The sequence below is a fragment of the Carlito syrichta genome, unplaced genomic scaffold, assembly GCF_000164805.1.
Source record: "Carlito syrichta isolate Samal-C Ts95f unplaced genomic scaffold, Tarsius_syrichta-2.0.1 Scaffold296312, whole genome shotgun sequence".
NCBI classification, from domain to species: domain Eukaryota; kingdom Metazoa; phylum Chordata; class Mammalia; order Primates; family Tarsiidae; genus Carlito; species Carlito syrichta.
Window position 1 is genome coordinate 116,856 of NW_007240408.1, and position 574 is coordinate 117,429.

The window sequence follows — 574 nt, forward strand, 5'->3', positions numbered from 1 at the left end:
AAAAAAAAAAAAAAAAAAAAAAAAAAATAAAATAAAAATAAAAAAATAAATAAATAAATAAAAAACGAAATTGTCTGACATTATTTACCTAAGTTTTACATACACATAACAAGCAATTTCACTGCTAGGTATGTATAAACCCAACAGAAATGTGTGCATATGGGCCACTGTTAAATAATAATTTTATGAAGCCATTGTTTTGGTCTTGAACTACTGGGCTCAAGTGATCCTCTTGCTGGCCTCCCAAAGTGCTGGGATTATAGCCGTGAGCCACTGTGCCAGGACTTGCAGGCCACTGTTTTATTTTCACTTTTTATTTTTTGAGTTGGAGTCTCACTCCGTCTCCCAGGCTGGAGTGCAGTGGCACGCTCACAGTCACCACAGCATCGACCTGCTGGGTTCAGGCAATCCTTCAGTCTCAGTCAAGTAAGTGGAACTTCAGGTGCACGCTACCATGTCCAGATAATTTTATTTTTATTTTATTTTTTTTGAGTTGGAGTCTCACTCTGTCGCTCAGACTGGAGTGCAGTGGCCGCTCCCGGCCACCACAGCCTCGTCCTGCTGGGCTCCGGCG